Source organism: Leucopleurus acutus (genome assembly GCF_964270905.1).
Source record: "Leucopleurus acutus genome assembly, chromosome: 1".
NCBI lineage: Eukaryota > Metazoa > Chordata > Mammalia > Artiodactyla > Delphinidae > Leucopleurus > Leucopleurus acutus.
Window position 1 is genome coordinate 136,884,180 of NC_139142.1, and position 21,302 is coordinate 136,905,481.

Sequence of the window (21,302 nt, forward strand, 5' to 3'; positions counted from 1 at the left end):
CTTGTGGTTGTGACTGCTAGAAACAGCTGGGGCCAGGTTAATGGCAAAAAGCGATTTTAAAGGAATCTAAGTACGAGGATGCAGCTGGCCCTTGGGGAACAGTCGAGAACCAGGGCCTGGACTTAGAGAAACCCGAAAGCCACCTCCCTCCAACTCTGCTTCTGTTCCATCCTTCTCTCTGTCTCTGAAACTGGCTTGCCCTGTGTCCTAGGGAGCATTGGCAGCAAATGGCCTCAGCTGACAGCTTCCAAGTTTACCTCGCCTTCATCCAGGAGTTAAGCAGAATGAGCCTGGACTCTTCTGGGCCCAATTCTAAGTTCTCGTGGAGGGATTACGACTGGCTCAGCTTGAGGCAGGTGCCCACCCTGGGCCAGTCAGTGAGGCCAGGTGCTATACAGTCACAGCTGCTCCCTCTCTGGCCAGATAGGCCAGGGAAGAAGGGGATGGTTCACTACCTTAGGCTTCAACAAAAGCCCTAAGACAGGAGATTCTGTGCTCTTTCCCCATGCCTTAATGGAAGAGATCACTCTTTTCTACGTGTGTTATAAACCTTGTCTGGAAGCCTGCCTCCCCCACTGAATTGTTCTCAGCTAGCCCTCTCTCCTTCCCACCTGCTGCTAACAGGGTCCCAGGGCCTGCCACTGCCCTGATGCCACATCCTTAGCTCTTACGTGAACACTAGTGAGGTTTACTTAAGTTTAATCTTAGACTCATTTTTAAAAAAAGGTCAGTGGGCCTCAAAATTACTGCTTCAAATGAATTTCTAAGCACCTGCTCCTGAGCCTGTGGTGGAAAAGGCTGATGTGAGCTTCTAAAACCAGAACTTACGTGGTATTTTCTGCTTTGGGAGTCCATGGGTTCAAAGCCCAGAAAGGAATTCAGGGTCCTTTTCTTTCACTTTTATTAAAAAATTAATTTATTTATTTGGCTGCATCGGGTCTTAGTTGCAGCACACGGGCTCTCTAGTTGTGGCACGCGGGCTCCAGAGTGTGTGGGTTCAGTAGTTGCAGCATGTGGGCTCTCTAGCTGTGGTGCGTGGGCTCTAGAGCACGTGGGCTCTAGAGCACGCAGGCTCAGTAGTTGTGGCTCACGGGCTTAGTTGCCCCACGGCATGTGGCATCTTAGTTCCCCGACCAGGGATCGAACCTGCGTCCCCTGCATTGGAAGGTGGATTCTTAACCACTGGATCACCAGGGAAGTCCCCCCTTTTCTTTCACTCTTAACAGCTAACATTTATTGTACAACTGCTATGTGCTAGGCCCTGGTCTCAGTGCTTTATGTGTCTGCCCTCATTTAATTCTCACAATAGCCCTTAGGGGTAGGAATAAATTTTGCCTTGCTTACAGATGAGGAAACTCAGGCACAGAGAGGCTGAGTCACCCGCCCAAGATATCACAGCCTCTCCTGTCAGTGCTGTGGCCATCAATGAACTGGGCAGCCTGCCTCTGGCGCCCGTACTCTTCAGAAACCACCACACAAGCTGCCTGACCAGACAGGCCATGCAGACTTGAGGGAGGTTTCTCCATGGCCATGGCGAGCAAGGAGTAATATCTGCTTTTAAAAACTATTTAAGAATTGTTAAGCCTGAACTCTGTGTGACTGGACTTCGAAATTAATCATCTATTCAAGAGACCCAGAGCTGTTAGTGTTAGAAAATCTAGGCTTTTCCCAGAGGCATCTTCATAGGTCTGATCTTTAAAAAGTAGAAAAGTCATTCATGTGAGTGGACAGCCATGCTGCAGAAAGAGAGGGCTTTGAAAAGATAAGCCTTAGATAGGCTCTGGCCCCACTGAGGTTGACTCAGGGCTGTGTGCTCTGGGAAAAGCCACCCAAGCTCTCTGTTCTTGGTTTCTTTACCTGTAAAATGGGATTGAGGTAGGAGATAGATGGGCTCCAGGTTAGACATTTACAACTAGCCTCCTGTTTACACTTTGAAAATAAAGATAATAACAGGAACATGATAAGCAGCTGGACTTTGTCTCCTGTGGACACTTCAAGATGATGGGAATGAGAAAAACAAATACGGGCTAAGCCCTGCTTAGATAAAAGATAGGGAGGTCACATATTTCTCATTCTTGAGGTCAAGGAGACCCCCTCAAGCTACCCATGGACAGAAAAGATCCTCAGGGGAGGGGGCACTGGACTATAATATGTTCTGCTAACCTCCTAGAGACCCTCCTGCTGGAATCCATCTTGAGTAAAAGATACGCTCGCACAGAGGGGAGGGCCCTGAGCCAGACCAAACATGGACTCAAAGACAGACTGGCCAGAGGAAACCTGGAAGAACTGCCCCCATATAAGTGATTTAAACCACCCCAAAAGCGTGGCGCTCTCTCTCTATCTCAGCCCACCCATGCTTTCTCTGAACTTATCTTCTCTCCTAATAAACCCTTTACTTGCCTCGCTACTTTTCATCTCTTTGATGAAGTCTTTCTTCAAAGCAGACAAGAGCCAGGGTCCTGCTCCACTAACCCCTGGTGGTCTAATGGTTAGGATTCAGTGCTTTCACCGCTATGGCCTGGGTTCAATCCCTGGCCAGGGAACTGAGATCTCGCTTCAAGCTGCCGCACACTGCAGCCACCACACAGCCACCCAAGATCAGGATGCTCACAACAGCCCCCTTCCAAGGTTATTGGGAAGCTCTAAGAAGGTGGTAGAAGCCTGAAAACTCATGGTCATTGTCCGGGTGGCAAGAATGTGTTTTCCTGGGTAGGAAGCTCGGGGAAGGCAATGCTCAATCCAGAGGAAGCATCAGAAGTTTAGCACCAACGTGGGGGCCATCTGAAGGAGAACTTTCTGGATCCCCTCGGATCCCACCAGGTAGTCTGTATCCTGCTCCACGTTGTAAGGGTGCCCCTGAATTCCTTTCTGGGCTTTGAGCCCATGGTCTCCCAAAGCAGAAAACATCACATAACTTCTGGCTTTAGAAGCCTGTATCAGCCTTTCCCACCACCAGCTCAGAAGTGAGTCCTTAGGAATTTTTCTGAGGCCCATTGACCTGCCTGGAAAATGAGTCTAAGATCAAACTTAAGTAAACTTTGCTAGTCTCAGGTTTAATTGAGAGATAAACATGACAGCTTTAAGTCACCGTTTTAAAAAAATTAGCTATATTGCGGTATAACTTACATACAATAAAATTCTTTAATTTTAAGTATAAGTCAATGAATTTTGACAAATGTATAGTCTCCTGTAACCACCACCACAGTCATGATACAGAATAATTCCATCACTTCCAAAAATTCCCTCCTGTCCCTTTGCAGTCCCTCCCTTCTACCATCGTCAACCCTTGACAACCACTGATTTTCTTTATGTCATTATAGTTTTGTCTTTTCTTAAATTTCATATAAATGGAATCATCTAGCTTTTTCCATCTGGATTTTTCCACTTAATAGGATGCCTTTGAGATTCATTCGCATTTTTGTACATTTCAAGAGTTCAGTTCTTTTTATTACCGAGTAGAATTCTATTGTCTGGATGTACCACAGTTTGTCAATCCATTTGAAGGATACCTGAGTTGTTTCCAGTTTGATAAAGTTGCTAGGAACATTCATGTACAAGTCTTTGTGTGGACAGGGGTCTTATTTCTCTTAGGTAAACACCTAGGAATGGGATTGTTGGCTTCTATGGTAACTATACATTTAACTTTATAAGAAACTGAGAACTATTTTCCAAAGTAGCAATACCATTTCAAGTGATCTTTAATCTTAAAAACTTTAGATGCCCTGCCTTGCAAAAAAGATTACCTTCTGAATGACAGCAGAGGTAACCATGGCAGTATCACCCTGCTGACACATCAAGTTGTACATTTCACTCCCATGGCCTGGAGATTCCTCACCCCTGCGATGTGAGCGGGGAGTTCTAGACTGGGTCATTCACCACCATCCTCTGTCTCGTCCTCCCCTGCCTTTCCTGTGCGGGGCTCTGGCCTGAGTGCCAAGCGCAGAGGCAGGTATAGGAAGTCTATACATAATGTATGTATTATCTGGGAATTAAGTTTCCACCCAAAGCCAAAAGCCCTCGCTGTCTGACTTTAAATTAACTATTCATTTGTTTGGCTACAGGATCCCCCATCGAACAACGGGCGAGTCATAACTCTGAATAGACCCAGCAGGCAAAGTGGGATCCCTTTTCCTAGTTGGACAACTAGCCAGAGCCAGTTCCCAGTTACCTAGTCAGTCAATAAGCATTTGTTGAGCTGCACCAGGAGAGCACACATGGAACCAATGTTTCTTGTAACCTTACTGTCCTTGCCCACCCACTCCGTGGTATTGTCATTGCTCCTTGACAGATGATTAAACGGACACTTGGAGATGTGAGGCCAAGGTTACCCAGCAGAAGCCAGGATGGACTCCCAGGTCTTCCTGCTCTGCGGTCCCTTCCCTGGGGAAACATGTAAGGTAGCTGGGTTTGGGGTGGGGTGGAGGACAGTGCTAAAATACCTGAAACGAGACAATCTAGTTTTTTCCCCAGGGCATTCTTGAATTGACCATTGCATAAAACTCTGTCTTCCCCATAAGAACATTGTTTGAGTTGGGAGTTTGTTCCTTATTTGACATAAATTAAATGATGAAAATGTCTTACAAGTAAAGTTATTACAAACAAACCCTTATAATAACTTGTTAGTAAAGCCATGCTCAGTCCTTATGAAACAGGCATGGAGTCATTGTAGACATTAATTACACAAGGGGCACTCTTCCACTGCAAAATTTTTTATGAAACATGAAAAACTTTACTATGTCTTTAATATGATTTAAAACTAATATGCTAGAAACAGTAAACAGTGAACATTTAATTAGAAATGCTTTTATTAATGTTTAGAAAAGCATTGTCAGAAAAATACCAACTGCTTTGGGCTCTTTATAAAAGCTGGACTGGGCTTCCCTGGTGGCGCAGTGGTTGAGAGTCCACCTGCCAATGCAGGGGACACGGGTTCGTGCCCCGGTCTGGGAAGATCCCACATGCCGCGGAGCGGCTGAACCCGTGAGCCATGGCCTCTGAGCCTGCGCATCCGGAGCCTGTGCTCCGCAACGGGAGAGGCTATAACAGTGAGAGGCCCACGTACAGCACAAACAAAAACAAAAAAAATAAATCACTGTGTGGTTTGTTTCCTGATTGGACACAGGTGGATACACTTGGAACACATAGAGTGTATGGCTTCTGTTTTCCCCAAGGAGACTGTGACTGATAGAGGCTAACATAGCCGTAGGTCTATAGGCATCTTGGCACTAAGCAGAAGCAAATGCACATCGTCTCTGGGGTTTCCTTTCCTGCTTAGGTCCTTAGGACTCATTTGTTCATTCAACAACAATTTGTTGAGCACCTGTTACATATCAGTCACTGTTCTAGATGATGGGGATATAGCAATGAACACAAGAAAAACCCTACCTTATATTTTCACAGAAATATATCATCAAATACAAAAGGAAATGAGCTACCATGAAGAGAAGACAAAATGTTAACACATTTAGATCCCTATGGTTTTCAGTTATTGCAATTATCAGATAGAAGAAGATGTAAAATAACTAGATACAAAATGTTTAAAGAAAGAAAAGATGGGATCACAGGAATAAGCAAGGGATCAAAAAGACAAACAATAACAAGTGTTGGGGAAGATGTGGAGAAATTGGAACCCTTATACATTGCTAGTGGGATTGTAAAATGGTGCATCCCCTTTGGAAAACCTTCTGGCAATTCCTCAAACTGTTAAATACTGAGTTATCACGTAACCTAGATATACAGGTATATGACCAAGAGAAAAGAAAATATACATCCACACACAAAAAGTACATGACTATTTACAGTAGCCAGGTCATGGAAGCAACCAAACTGTCCATCTACAGATGAATGGATAAAGAAGATGTGGTACATATATACAATGGAATATTACTCAGCCATAAAAAGGAACGAACTTGGGTCATTTGTAGAGACGTGGATGGACCTAGAGACTGGCATACAGAGTGAAGTAAGTCAGAAAGAGAAAAACAAATATCGTATATTAATGCATATATGTGGAATCTAGAAAAATGGTACAGATGAACTGGTTTGCAGGCAGAAATAGAGACATTGTGTAGAGGACAAACATATGGGCACCAAGGGGGGAAAGTGGCGGTGGGGTGGGGTGGTGGTGTGATGAATTGGGAGATTGGGATTGACATGTATACACTAATATGTACAAAATAGATAATGAATAAGAACCTGCTGTATAAAAAATTAAATAATTAAATTAAATTAAAAAAAAACAAAACAGGGCTTCCCTGGTGGTGCAGTGGTTGAGTCTGCCTGCCGATGCAGGGGACACGGGTTCGTGCCCCGGTCCAGGAGGATCCCACATGCCGTGGAGTGGCTGGGCCCGTGAGCCATGGCTGTTGAGCCTGCGCGTCCGGAGCCTGTGCTCCGCAACGGGAGAGGCCACAACAATGAGAGGCCCGCGTACCGCAAAAACAAAAACAAAAACAAAAACAAAACAACTAGTACATGAATGTTCGTGGCAGCATTATTCACAATAGCCCCAAAGTAAGAACAACCCGAATGTCCATCAACTGGTAAATAAATAAAATATGGTAGACCCATACAATGGAATTTTAGTCAGCCATAAGAAGGAACAAAGTACTGCTATTTCCTACAATATGGATGAATCTTGGAAATATTTTGCTAGATGAAAGAAGCCAGTTACAGAAGGCCATATATTGTATGACTCCATTCATATGAATTGTCCAGAACAGGTAAATCCATGGAGACAGAAAATAGATTAGTGGCTTTTGGGAGACAGAGGTAGAAGGAATTTGTAGTAATTGCTAACGAGTATAGAGTTTCTTTTGAGGGTGACAGAATTGTTCTAGAATTCATGATAATTGTTTCACAACTTCTGTAAATATGCTAAAAACCAATGAACTGTACACTTTCAAGGGTGAATCTTATTATTTGCAAATTATATCTCAATAGAGCTGTTATTTTTAAAAAATAAGCAAGGCAAAGAGACAACTGCAAATGACTAGACACATCTGAAAAGGAAGCAAATAGAACTTAACAATTTAACTTTTGAGATTAAAAACTCAATGGGGACTTCCCTGGTGGTGAAGTGGTTAAGAATCCGCCTGCCAATGCAGGGGACACGGGTTCGAGCCCTGGTCTGGGAAGATCCCACACGCTGCAGAGCAACTAAGCCTGTGCACCACAACTACTGAGCCTGCACTCTAGAGCCCGTGTGCCACAACTACTGAGCCCACATGCCACAACTACTGAAGCCCGCATGCCTAGAGCCCATGATCTGAAACAAAGAGAAGCCTCTGCAATGAGAAGCCCACGCACCACAACGAAGAGTAGCCCCGGTTTGACGCAACTAGAAAAAGGCCGCACGCAGCAACAAAGACTCAACACAGCCAAAAAAAGAAAAAAAAAAGAGTAGCCCCCACTTGCTTCAACTAGAGAAAGCCCGTGGGCAGCAATGAAGACCCAACACAGAAAAATAAATAAATAAAATAAATAAATTTATTTAAAAAAAACCTCAATGGACAGGCTAAACAACAGATTAATTAACCACAGCTGGATAGGGAATTAGTGAACAGGAGATAGATCTGAGAAAACTACCCAGAATGAGGCACAGGGAGTCAAGGAGATGAGAAATATGACTGAGAGGTTAAGAGAAGGGAAGATGGAATGAGGTCTAAAAAATATCCAGTCGGAATCCCAGAAGCAGAGAATAGAGAGACTAAAGGAGAAGCAATATTTGAAAAGCTAACAGCTAAAAATTTCCAGATCTGATAAAAGACACCAACCTATGGATAGGAGAAACAGAACATGCATCAAGCAGGTTAAAAAAGACATACACCTGGACATATTGTAGGGAAACCGCAGAGCACTAAAGGCAAAAATGTTAAAAGCAGCTAGAGAGAAAAGAAAGATTGTCTACAGAGAAACAATTGGACAGTGACAGCAACAGTGAATCTATACATTCTTTTTTTATGTATTCTTTTCCATTATGGTTTATCACAGGATATTGAATATAGTCCCCACAACAGTGAATCTAAAAGGTAGAAAAATATCTTCAAAGTACTGAGAGAAAATAACTGTTAACCCAGAATTGTGTACCCAGCAAAACTATCTTTCAAGAATAAGTGTAAGATAGAAACATGAAGGTAAAATAGGGACATTTTTAGAAAAAAAAAAACAGAGATTTTACCACTAACAGACCTTCACTAAAACAACTTCTAGAAGATGCACTTCAGGAAGAAGGAAAATGAGCCCAGAAGGAAGGTCTGGAATGCAAGAAGAAATGGTGAGCAAAGAAATCAGTAAATATGTAGATAATTCCAAACACACTGTCTGCAAAAAACAAGTAATGAAAGATGGTGATGGCATGTAATTTGTGGGGTTGAAAAATGACAGGCACAAATACTGGACAATAATAGTTTATAGGTGGGGGAAGGAGGGTGAGGCTGGTGAGAGGAGGTAGAGTGTTCTGAGTTCTTCTTGAGAAGGTTCAAGTACTGTTGACTTTAGACTTTGTTAAATGTGCCTGGTAAAATTTCAAGGGTAATTACTAAAAACACAGAAAGTATAACTTCCACACCAGTAGAGCAGAAAATAGAGTAAGAAAACAAAAACAAAAAGTCGGTTTAGGGCTTCCCTGGTGGCGCAGTGGTTGAGAGTCTGCCTGCCGATGCAGGGGACACGGGTTCGTGCCCCGGTCCGGGAAGATCCCACATGCCGCAGAGCGGCTGGGCCCGTGAGCCATGGCCACTGAGCCTGCGCATCCGGAGCCTGTGCTCCGCAACGGGAGAGGCCACAACAGTGAGAGGCCTGCGTACCGCAAAAAAAAAAAAAAAAAAAGTCAGTTTAGAAAAAAAAAAGTTGAAAGAAGTTTAGAAAAGAGAACAAATAGAAAATAAAAATTAAGATGTAGAAATATTATCAGTAATCACAATAAGTATAAATGGGATAAACAAAAGACAGATTCTCAGACCTAGATTTAAAAAAAGCCCCTAAAAACTAGACAAACCTAAAATAAAAGGACACAGAAAAGATGAAAGTAAAATGATGAACAAATGTAAAATGCTAATTAAAAGAAAGCTGGTGCAATATATTGGTATTAGACAAAATAGACTATAAGGCAAAATGTATTATTAGGGCCTTTCATCATTTTCATGATAAAAGGTTTGATCCACCAGATATAATAGTCCAAAAGTTGTGGGCACCTACTAAAATAGGATCCAAATACATAAAATGAAATGTATAGAACTATGGATAGAAATTGACTTATCTGGGACTTCCCTTGTGGTCCAGTGGTTAAGAATCTGCCTTCCAATGCATGGGATGCATGTTCGATCCCTGGTTGGGGAACTAAGATCCCACATGTCACGGGGTAACTAAGCCTGTGTGCCGCAGCTACAGAGCCCACACACTCTGGAGCCCGTGCGTCATAACTACAGAGCCCACGTGTTCTGGAGCACGTGCACCGCAACTACTGAGCCCATGCATCACAACTAGAGAGCCCACGCACCACAACTACTGAGCCCAGACGCCCTGGAGCCCACACCCACAACTAGAGAGAAGCCCACACACCGCAATGAAGAGCCCACATGCTGCAATGAAAAGAAAAGATCCCGCATGCTGTGACTAAGACCCAATGCAAGGACTCCCCTGGTGGTGCAGTGGTTAAGTGCGGTTAAGACTCCGCACTCCCAATGCAGGGGGCCTGGGTTTGATCCCTGCTCAGGGAACTAGATCCCACATGCATGCCGCAACTAAGAGTTTGCATGCCACAACTAAGGAGCCCACGTGCTGCAACTAAGGAGCCTGCCTCCCACAACTAAGGAGCCCACTGGCCACAACTAAGACCTGGTGCAACCAAAAAAAAGAAAAGAAAAAGACCCAACACAGCCAAAACTAAATACATAAATAAATATTAAAAAAAAAAGAAATTGATAACCCACTAACATAGTGGGAGATTTCAATACAATGATCTCAATTATTAATGGGTCAAAAAAGATTTGAATAACACAATTAACCAGCTTGATTTAGTGGATATTTATAAGTCACTCTCTATCCAACAATCAAGGAATAGACATTCCTTCCAAGTGCACATGGAGCACTTCCAAAAGTTGACCATATAAAAGGCCTTATAGCCAGTTTCAACAAATTTCAAAGAATCTGATTCACATAAATCACATTTTATGACCTACGATCATAGTTATAACTTATGCAATTAAATTAAGTCTTTAACAGAAAGATAAATGACACCCCCTCCTGAGTTTTGAAAATTAGAAAGTACATTTCTTTTTTAAAAATTAATTAATTAATTAACTTTTGGCTGCACTGGGTTTTTGTTGCTATGTGCGGGCTTTCTCTAGTTGCGGCGAATGGGGGCTACTCTTCATTGCGGTGTGCAGGCTTCTCATTGCAGTGGCTTCTCTTGTTGCGGAGTATGGGCTCTAGGTGCACGGGCTTCAGTAGTTGTGGCACGCGGGCCCTAGAGCCCGCGGGCTTCAGGAGTTGTGGCACCCAGGCTTAGTTGCTCCGCGGCATGTGGGATCTTCCCGGACCAGGGATCGAACGTGTGTGCCCTGCGTCGGCAGGCGGATTCTTAACCACTGCGCCACCAGGGAAGTCCCAGAAAGTACATTTCTATATAATATAGGAGTCAAGTAAGATATTATAATAGAAATTGAAAGTTGTATAGAAACAACTATATGATATGTGATGAAAATTGTACATATCAAAACTGGTGGATGCAGCAAAAATGGTAATTACAGGGAAATTTATAGCTTTAGATGCTTACATTAAAAAAGAAAAAAGGCTGAAAATTAATGAGCTAGCTTTCGCTCTAAGAGGAAAAATAACCCCAGTAGAATAAACACAAAGAAAGTTTAAGAAAAGATATAAAGATAAGAGCAAAAATTAATGAAATGAAATGAATATACAATAGAGATGATCAACAAGCCCAGGCCAGATAAAACAGACAAACTTTTGGTAAGATTCATTAAATAAGAGGGTAGTAGGTAGCATGCATAAACAAGCAATAATAGGAATGGAGAACAGAAGAAAGCTGAAAATACAGAAGAGATTAAAAAGATGAGATGAGCATGCCATAAAGAATAAAACATGAATTAATCAATGAATTAAAAAACTTATTAGAAAGGGACACATTTCTAGAAACATATAACTTATCGAAGCTGTAACAAGAAAGCTTGAGTTCCCAACAGTATTAAAGAAATTGAATCAGTGGCTTAAAAAAAAATCAAGCCTTGCTGGTTTTCAGGCAATTCCTAGCAGATTTTCATGGAACAAATGATTCTAATTTCACACGAACAAAGACTATCCAAAGAAGCAATGCTCCTCAACTCATATGAGGTTAGTATAACTTTGAAATAAAAAGAGTCAAGTATGAGAAAGTATGAGAAAGAAAATAACAGACCAGAATCCCTCATGAACATATTAGATGGAAATACTATAAACAAAATACTAGCAAATCAAATCCAACAGCATATATTAAAGGCTATTCATCATGACTAAGCTGGAGTTATCCCTAGAATATTTGGATCATTTAACATAAAAGCCCATGACTTTAATTCATTGCATTAATGGGTTAAAGGAGAAGTTGTATGATTATCTAAATAGATCTAGTAAAGGCAGTCAGTAAAAGTCAACATTCATTCTTGGTAAAAACTCTTAGTAAAGCAGGAATAAAAAAAAATCCTAACATTAAGACGTCATCTTTTTTAAAAAAAGCCTACAGTAGTCATCATTCTTAATGATGAATCATTGAAAGTATTGTTCCTTTAAGAGCAGAACGAGGCAAAGGAGTCTGCCATCATCTCTTCTGCTCCACAAGGCAAGGATAAGACAGATATAAGGAGAGAGAAGGAAACAATACTGTCATTATTTGTAGCTAATATAATTGTTTATGTAGAAAACCCTAAAAGAATCTACAGACAAATTATTAGAATTAATGAGAGAGCTTACCAAGGTTGCTAAATACAATTCACCCAGGTTGCTAAATACAGAAACTGATATATATCTCCCTAGATTAAGATCTTAATCTTAAAATTACAAAGAGATAAACCAGTTAAAAATGGGCAAAAGACATGAAACAAAAAAGGAAACATGAAACAAAAAAGGAAACAAATCTCCAATAAAAATTAAAATACACTCGACCTCACTGATGGCCAGGGAAACATTATACAAGTCAATGCCACAATAAGATCCGGTTTTCCAACTCCATTGGCAACAACTAAGAAATTTAGTAACACCGAGTGCTGATGGAGATGAACATCACTGGGACCTTTTATATGCTACAAATGGAGTGTAAATTGGTACAACTTTGAAAGACACTTTGGCTATATGTATTTTGTAAAATTGAACTAGATATGTTATAAAGAAGTTCTTGCACATGCATAAGAATATTCATTGCCATACTGTTAAAAAATGGCAAAAAATTGGAGGCTACCAAATGTCCATTGATAGGAGAATGGATAAATAAATAGCTATCTATTCCCACAGGGAATCAACTCCAGCTACACACATAACATGGTCAAATATAATGTATGAAAAAGGCAAGTTGCAGAAAACTGCATAAAATCACAGCACTTTTCTAAAGCTAAAATGAGTAAATTAAACAATATTTCGTTTAGGGATGCATATACAAATGATAAAACAACCTATTTTTTAAAATCAAGAAAATGGTCAACATAAAATTCAAGCCAGTATTATCTCTAATGAGGAGGCAGGATAAAATAGGAAAAAGGCATACAGGTGGATGCATTAATAGGTAATGTTCTAGTTCTTAAGATGGATGGTGCACTTCCAGGTGTTTATTTTATATTGCATTTATTATTTTGATGTTGCAAATACTATGCATAAAATGTTTAAAAAGTGGCCTGTAGTTTCCTATTTTCACCACTACATGGCAGGCTAGTCTGCCAGTAAAGTGACTCCTGAATGGGAAAGGCTGGTGAAGATGAAACTGTACCTAATGACAGTATTCTAGTAAGCACTCAATTTCCCCCGTAGGAACACATGCAAAATGTAAAACAGGGCTTTTTGTTCTGAGTGTTTACATGCACAACCAGGGCAGCTCAGGTGCACATTACTCTGACCTGGATCTTGCAGCTCTGTTGTCAGGTTTTGTTTTTCCTTTCTTTTTGCCTTATGTAACCATTTTTGAAAACTTAAAAGGGTACCTGCTTAAAAAAAAAAAGTGTATCTGCTTAAATGTTGATTTTTATTTTTCAGAACTTTCCAGTATTTCCCAAGGTTTCATTTCTAAATTAACAACATGGAGCATACCGTTGGTTACTTGGTTTCCCTCTTGGCAATTGACACATCTAACTTCCCCTTCTAATGTTTATTGATTAGGGGCGGTTTTGTAGCATTAGCATTAGAACCACTGCCTTAAAGAATGTCTGGATGACACTGTTACATACAGGAATATTTAAAAATCAGTAACAGTGTTAAAATAGCAGCACAATATTCACAATAGTCATCAAAATTACTCACAGGAATTCTGGTGCCAAATTGCACCAGTCACAGGAAGTGACTGACAAACGTTGGTAGGTATTTCTGTTTTAGCAGCCAATGTTATGCCACCAAGTGGCAACAGCACAAACGGTCCTCCAGCCACCCACTTCCTTTTTCATGCTCTAGACCTGCCCTGTCCACTTGATCAGCCACTAGCCCCATGTGGCAATTGAGGTCTTGGAACGAGATGTGACCTAAGTGTAAAATACACACTGGATTTTGAGGACTTAGTATGAAAAAAAAAAAAGTAAAATGTCTCAGTAATTTTAATATTGATTACATGTTGAGATGATAATATTTTTGGATATCTTAGGGTAAATAAAATATATTAAAATTAATCTCACCTTTTTAATTAGACACTAGAACATTTCAAATTACATACGTGACTCGCCTGTGGGGCTCACATTTTATTTCTATTGGACAGCACAGCTCTAGATGTTATCACCAAGACTTGCGATCCCTACCTACCAGGGCCGGCTGCATGGGTGTGTGGCCGGTGCAGTCGTACAGGGGGTCCCATGTTCTGAAGTGCTGTTACTGCCCCGAAATCCTTAATTGTATCTTTGAATTTGCGTTTCAGAAGGAAGTCGCCTAGAACAATGGAGCATGCGCCAGGGGCTGGAAGCCTTGGCTCGTGCACCATCCCGTCCCCCCCCCCCCGCCCCCCCGCCTCCCGGTGTCCCTGGCCCTGCCCGGCGACTGCTGCCCCCTTCCGTCCCCGGCAGGGTTCTGGGCGCGGCTATGGGAAGGGTCAGGGGTGTGATGGTGCCCATCCCTTCCCCGGGCTGGCTGCGCAGGGTCTCTCGCCCACCCCAATCCCGGGGCGAGAGTTTCACCGGCGCAGAGGTCTCAGTACCGTTGGGAGTCGCCTGTCTGCCCCGGTTTCGGCAGGGGGCCCTGGGGCAGGAGAGACACCTGGCCTGACCTCTCCAGACTCCGCCAGGCTAGGGCGGTCATCTGCTGGCAGGAGCCGGACCCAGCAGCACGCAGGCCTGCGCTCGCTGCAACCCTGCAGGAGGGATGCACCCTGGGGGACCGCTCTAGCTAGAGAGTGTCCGCGTGTTTCGGAAGCGCGCCCTACTCTGGCTCCGAGCTTGGAGGAGGATTGGGAGGGCTCTTTTCCTCCTAACGACCTTCCTCCGTCTTTCTTGTGTTTGTCTCTTATGGACAGCTCAAGGCACCCCTGGGGACAAACCGTAACTCACAAATTATGTAATTTCTGTATTGTGTGATTTCGTGTGTGAGTGAAATACTATGATAGTTGCATTTAAAATTGGCGTTGCACAATAGAAAGATCAATGGTAAAATTCATGTTAGTAATTACAGTTTTAATTTTCTTTATATAAAAGTTACCATCTTAATTAATCATTTTAATTGTACAGCTCAGTACCATCAAGTATTTACATTGCTGTGCAACCAACACCTCCACGTTGCAGTCATGTCAGAATTTCTTTCCTTGTTAAGACTGAATAATATTCCATGGTATGTATATACCACATTTTATCCATTCATCCAGCCATGGGCATTTGGGTTGCTTCCACTTTTTGGCTATTGTGCATAATGCTGCTATAAATGTGTGTGTATAAATATCTCTTTCCATTGTTTTTGCTAAAATAAACAAGACTGCAATTAATACCTTTGTACATACATCACTTTGCATGCTTGTAAGTCCATTTCTAGGATAAATTCCTAAAAGTAAAATTGTTGGGTCAAAGGAAATGTGCATTTTATAATTTGTTAAATATTGCCAAATTGCTGTCCACAGATGTTGAACCATTTTACACAGCCACCCCAGTGCTGTATGTTTTCAAACTTTTTGATCTTTGACAATATGCTAGATTAAAAATGGTATTTCCGTCAATAAGAATGAACAGAAACATGTGAAATACGTTTAAGTCCATGAGTTTGTAGTAATATAGTAAACTTCCCCAGCAATCTGTAATGTTCATTTTTGGAGGATGCTAGAGAAACAATTCATTATTTTGAAACAAACAAATAAAAACAAAAAGAAAGAATCAAGTATGACCTGCCTTTTCTATGTAAACTGTATGTCAGGATAGCTAAATATTTAACAAGAGGAAGTTTCTCTTTATAAAAGTATTCTCATTATTAAATAAAGAAGAAATAATGCAACCACTAAGGAAATGATGGATGTAGGCAATGACCATCAATGGTTGCAAAGAGAGACCGAGATAAAGCGAGAAAGATGAGTAGACATCCATCCTATGCTTCGTAATAGGAGACCACTGTGCTACCTCTCAACCATTCTTGCCTAAACACTCAAACCTGAATCTGACTGAGTCACCAGGTCTAACTGCCAACAAGTTACAGAAAATATAGGGATGAGAAGAACATGCTAAACAACAAATCAAGGGGATGCAATCAGCAAAATTCAGACTGTAGGAAACTCTACAGGACAAGTGACCTAGTTTCTTCAATAAATAAATTAAAAAAGAAGAAGGAAAAAAAAGGGGGGGGGAGGGATAGGGAATCTCTAAATTAAATTTAAGGTACATAGCCTCCAAATGTAATATATGGGTCTTATTTAGATCCTGATTCAAATGAAAAAACATGTGCTCTCATTTATAAGACATTTAGGAATGTGAACCCTGATTGGATATTTAATGAGATTAAGGAATTAATTGTTGATTTTAAGATATTATGGTATTATGCTATTTTATAATATTATATTTTAGATAATATGGTACTATTTTTCAGATTTATGATATTATGGTTAGGTTAAAAAATCTTATCTTTTAAAGATATATACTAAAATAATTATTGATGAAATGATAAAATGTCTGAGATTTGCTTTGAAATAATACAATGGGAACGTGTGTGGGATGGGGTAGGGATGAACCATGACTGACTATGAGCTTACGATTATTGAATCCAGGTGATTCGTACTCCACAATTCTCTCTACTTTTGTTTATGTTTGTGATTTTCCAAATAAAGGAGCTCATTAAAAAAAAAAAAGACAATGAAAGGGTAATCAGAAACAATGAGTACAGATGGCTCTTTTTGGGAATTTTGATGCAAAAAGGAAAAAAAAAGCAACAGCTATTGGGTCAACAGAAGGGTATCACAAAAAAAAACCCAACACCTTAATTATTCAAGTATTACATATGTATGGAAAAGTGTACTGCACAAGGAATCCTCACCAAATAAATACCCCCATATATTAAAAAAGGTATTTTACTGGGTCTTTTGGGTAAACATATATAGAAAACAAATGAACCCCACATCTAGGAGTATAACATTTAGCCCCCACACACGGTGAACTCACAGCATGGAAAGGACAGAGCAAAAACAGGTAAAAATAGGCAGGCTTCCACTTTTGTGAGAAAGGGGATTTCAAGCTAAGAAGTTGGTCTTGTTAAATAAGAACTGAGACCACCCATGTCAACATGACACAACTGCTCTAGGAAATTCTAGTCCAGGAGGATAAATAGATTAATTGTTTGTTTCAAGAAATTAATTTATCTGGGCAAATAGTTTGCTCATCTGGGACAGGACAGGTGTCTCTCAGGACCACAGACTGCTCACACAGACAAAGAGCTCACATGTATGACCAAGTTTATTTAACGAGACTTGCTTCAAGACCCCTGCTTTCCTGTGTCTACGGATCTTAAACTGTCTTAAATGTCACAAACTGTGCCCACTCCCCATCAATTTCTTGCTTTGAAAAACCACCTTAAACCACTGGAGCCCAGGCCTCCAAATCCTATAAACACCCTTGAAATCCTCCTTCTTGAAATCCTCCTTCTTAGAAACTACACCAAGTCTCTTTCAAGGTGTTATTCTCCCTTTCTGCAGTAAATACTGAATTAACTTAGACTTACTTTGCTTGATCAACAGGTTTTTCTGGTCTTCTTTTGAGGAGGTGGCAGTAGCCAAGAGTTCTCCTAAAATCTGTGAACTTGAATGAGAAAAAAACCTGCCATTTATTTTCAGAAACGTTTAACTGAAAGTGAGCATTTCCTTCAACTATGAATGTGCACAACAAACCACAGTGACTTTTGCACAAGTAAAAATTACTGGTATTTCAGTCTGCATTATAGCTGTTGCATACATCTCAAAATAACATTTACGCCTAACACTATTTTGAAATGAATGATAGGGTCAGAATTGTGAAGGCGCTGAGATTGTGCCCTCCCTGCAAGCTAACAAGTCAGCTTGCCACAGTTTCCTGGATAAGGACAGAAGACACAAAACTCCTGGATCCCAAATGTAAGACGTTATTACTCACAGCAAAAGGGGTAGCTAGAGTGTCAGCATATTTGCGCTGTTTCCCTGAGCTCTAATTCCCATCGGGCAATGTGGAGGGCCAGGTGACTCGGGCACATGTAGTAGATTATGTTACATAAGAAGAATTTAGAGCCGAGGGCCCAGCACTTGTTTGAGTAAGCAGCAAATAAGCTAGTCTGTTGCCTAAGTGACTACCTACCGAAACCACTCACTATCACACGGGTAAACTCAGCCAGGATGTCCAGGACCCCTGGTGGACTGCCTCTCCTACATGTAGCACTAGATCTTGTCATTAATGCATTTATAAAGGAGTAGATGTATTACTCTGTCATCATTTTGTTTTTATATTTTAATATAATTCATTTCCTTTATAATCCTATGTATTTTATTGTATGCATACAAATACATTACTCTGAGACGGGGTTGGTAAGCTTAACCAGGCTGCCAAAGGGGCCCATGGCACAAATAAGGCCAAGAAACTGAAGATTTTCAAAAATATTTTCACCAATAAGTGTGGATATAAAAATAAAATTTTATACAACTCCATTACTCAGGAAAACCTTTTCAGAGCTCTTCTTGTCTAGAAGGCAGAGTGGGAAGGGCCCTGGCACCAAATCCAGGGCACTAGAGTTTGACTTTTAGTTGTATGAACCCCAATTTTCCTTATCTGTAACATGAGATGCTTGTTACCTAACTCACTGGCTCAAAACGTAGAGAGGCACATTGTCACACGTTGCTGGTGGGAGTGTAAATTGAATACCTTTTCTGGAGAGTAATTCGGCTCTATGTACTCAAAAATATTCAAATCCTTCCAGCTAGTAGTTCCATTACTAGAAATTTACTATTAGGACATAATCAGATATATAGACAGAAATGTAAGTAAAAGGATGTTCACGGCAGTATTATTTATAGGTATATACTACACTTCTGTAAATATCTGGAATGTCCAACAGTTAGGGCATGGCTACAGAAATTGTGGCACTTCTATACTGATAAATGCAGTCATTATGGATTTTTATAGCTCAATGTTTGGCACCATTAGAAAATGCCTATGATTTTATGTTAAGTGGAAAAAAAATCTAAAACTCTTTATGTAGTATGCCTCCAATTTTGTTTAAGTGCCCTATATATGTATATAGGCTCAGAAAAAAAGCCTAGTTAGAAATTTATTGAAAACGTTACTGCTAGTGGTATAATATATACATATTTGACATTTTAAAATTTACACTTAAAAACATTTCCCAGTATCCCTCAATAAGCATGTGATGCTTTGCAATAAGAGAAGCCAATTATTTTCAAAAGCAGCTCAAAATTGAGCTTATTTATGTGCAATGCTATGGAAATCATACTGTGCTACGCAATTGTGAAATGTTATTAGTGTTTTTCTGGGGCTTCAGAAGCATGGTTGGATTCATGTTTAAATCAATAAATTTGACTGCAAGGAAGATACATTGGTCAGTGGGTGGCCCAGTTTTGTGCAGCTCCTCCAGTAGGCGGGCTCCCTCTGCTCGCTCCTGCTCCCTCCCCCTGCAGCCCAGCAGCTGAGAGACTCCCCTGCTCTAACCTCTGTTTGTTTTTCTTCTCCCCCTCCATCCACCACCAAGCCCTCCTTCCTCCGGTTCAGGTCTGTCTGGTCTTGTCTCCTGGGCTGAATCATGCCTCAGAAATGGAAAAAGCCTCAAGGCCAGGGCCTGTGCCATCAATGTGCATAATGAGAGTTTTACTGCAGATTCCAGGTTAGAGGCCTGTGTGTGTGCTGCCATGTTTCTGGGCTTCTGGGCCTGAGCCCTGATGGAATGCTAAAACCATATGGGCAGACAAAGGTGAGGAAAAAGCCACTTCTGTGGCATGATTTGAGGGCATCCTTACCCCAGAGGTCTCTGGTGCCAACTCACTCTCCTCCACTCTTGAGATCTCCACCATAGGAGAAGGCTCCTGTAATAAAATATACATGGATCACCTGGGGCAGCAACATATCCTAATACTAAGACAGGCGCTGGGGCTTCCCTGGTGGCACAGTGGTTAAGAATCCGCCTGCCAATGCGGGGGACACAGGTTCAAGCCCTTGTCTGGGAAGATCCCACATGCCGTGGAGCAACTAAGTCCATGCACCGCAACTACTGAGCCTGCGCTCTAGAGCCCGTGAGCCACAACTACTGAGCCTGCGTGCCACAACTACTGGAGCCCGGTCGCCTAGAGCCCGTGCTCTGCAACAAGAGAAGCCACCACAATGAGAAGCCCGTGCACTGCAACGAAGAGTAGCCCCTGCTCGCCGCAACTAGAGAAAGCCCGCATGCAGCAACAAAGACCCAACGCAGCTAAAACTAAATTAATTAATTAATTAAAAAAAAAAGACTGAGGCTCTGGAATCAGACAGACTCAGTTAGATTTGGATCCCGGCTCCACTACTGCTTGGGGATGTCACTTGATGTCTCTGAGCCTGGGTCTCCTCATTTGTAAACGATGACAAAAAGCACTTACATACACCAAGCATATGCCAAGCGCAAATCTATGTGCCTTTCTTATATTAACTCATCTGATCTGTGCAACAACCTTATTTAGGCACATGCTGTTCTCATCGTGTTCATCTTACAGATGAGGAAACTGAGGCCCAGGGTGGTTAATTAACTTACTCAAAGTCTCACAGGATCAGCACTAAGATGAACCCCAGCAGTACGGTTCTAGAGTCTATGTTTTTAAGGACCATGTTTGGGAGGCTCACTGTAAGATGGAACGATCGTAATTATGATTTATTAGGAGCTTACTTAGTACCAGGCACTGTGCTAAAGGCTATATAGGAATTTCTCGTTAGTTCCTCCCACCGCCCGGATGAGGGAGGGACTATTGTTACATGCTAACCCTGACCTGGCAGGACAGTCTGCTATATACAAGGCCCTCTATTAAGGGCTGGGCCTTCAGGGGTTGCTACAGCAAAGAAGAACTAAGATGTGTCCATAAATAACCGTGATTCATGGTAGAATCAGAGTTTGATGGAGCTGGCAGAGAGCTTAGAGATTATCTGGTTTAAACTTGTGTTTACTGATGACAAGAACTGACTTGCTTTGTTGTTTCCCACAGGGTTTGGGGATTCAATGATATAATGATAACAATAGCCAACACTTAATGAGTTGCTTGCTGTGTGTGTATGTGTGTTGTTGTGTGTGTGTTTTTCTGTGTCTCTGTGTGTGTTTATCTCATTTAACCCTCACAATGACCAGGTAGAAGCACTGTTATTATCCCATTTCATAGATAAGAAAACTGAGGGAAGAAGCTAAATAGGCAACTTGTCCAGCGTCACACAGTTAGCAAATGGTGGAGCTGGGATGCTGGCAGAGTAGATTCCAGACCTTGGGTGCTGAACCACCATGCTCTCTGCCACCCCAGTTACAGAAGGTGGTTAAGAAGCCTAGGAGGTGGGGGCTGGATTGGGTGGATGGGAAATTGTTGTAGACCACAAGGTGCTATACAGACATGAGTTATTATTAGAAAGAGGTAAGGGACTCCCCTGGTGGTCCAATGGCTAAGACTCTGTGCTCCC